Source organism: Montipora capricornis, chromosome 6 (genome assembly GCF_036669925.1).
Source record: "Montipora capricornis isolate CH-2021 chromosome 6, ASM3666992v2, whole genome shotgun sequence".
Lineage (NCBI taxonomy): Eukaryota > Metazoa > Cnidaria > Anthozoa > Scleractinia > Acroporidae > Montipora > Montipora capricornis.
Genome location: NC_090888.1, coordinates 67,594,896 through 67,595,944, shown reverse-complemented (window position 1 = coordinate 67,595,944; position 1,049 = coordinate 67,594,896).

Here is a 1,049-nt window from a genome sequence, read left to right as displayed (position 1 = left end):
CTTGCAGCCATTTTGAAAAAACCGCTTAGGTGATTATCGCATAATAATCACTTCAAGTGCAACCAATCAGCTCAGAGAATTTTCAATAATCACCTATGTAATTATACTAAAATTCTCTTGATCATTATCATTAGTTTCTTTTACAGGAATCTTGTACCAACACACCCTTCAATTGTTACTCCGTCTGGCATTGTCTTTGATGTAATCATGAAAATACTATAAAAAAATTCGTGGAGATCTAAATACTTTGAACCATTGTATTATTAGCGACCGATTTCAAGAGAGAATCTGTAAACAATTAATTTCAACCTTTGTCTCGACTTCGTTTCAAACTTGACTTTTACAAGGCAAGTAACTACTCGTCGATCAACCGAACTCATGCAAGCCCGAAGACTTGTCGCTCGACAGCTTATGTCTTAAGGCCTCTCTGTCTTAATTTTTCCGTGCGCGATATGTTTACTCCTGCTAAAGTGGATAATATGATTCGGGTATTCATGATTTTGATTGTAAATAAGACTTCCATAATCTTTATTATTCGTGACCCTCGGCATATGTCTGTCCGGTTAACTCGTCAACACTGGGTGTTTTTGAGCAGAGGGTCAGAATTATGTTATTGAAGTTCTCTTCCTACATTCTCTCCAAGAAAGTAGAGGGTTTTCCTATACGGGTCCAGGTGGCTTCCCTTTTTCTTTACTTCACCCATTTCCACTATTTCATGTGTCCGATTCCCGAAAACCGATTGAAAAACCTTCGGAGCCTGTCGCACGCCAAATCTCCAGCGTTACTACCTCCGTCAAAAAACATGGCAGAGACAGCTAGAGACCCTTCTATGCGACTGATCAAATCAGCGAGAAACTTCAAGGAACACATTCGTTGATGTCCGTATTTTATCAGTCAAACCGTTTTCTTTATGTACAACTGATTTCTACTGGTTTTTATTACTTAGGTTTTCTACAAAAGGCTTGTAATGAGTCTTGACTTGAAGTTCATCCTTCGCCGTCGTCCTTCCTCCACAAATGGCCTCACCTACGGCCCCTTCTTGAAATCTT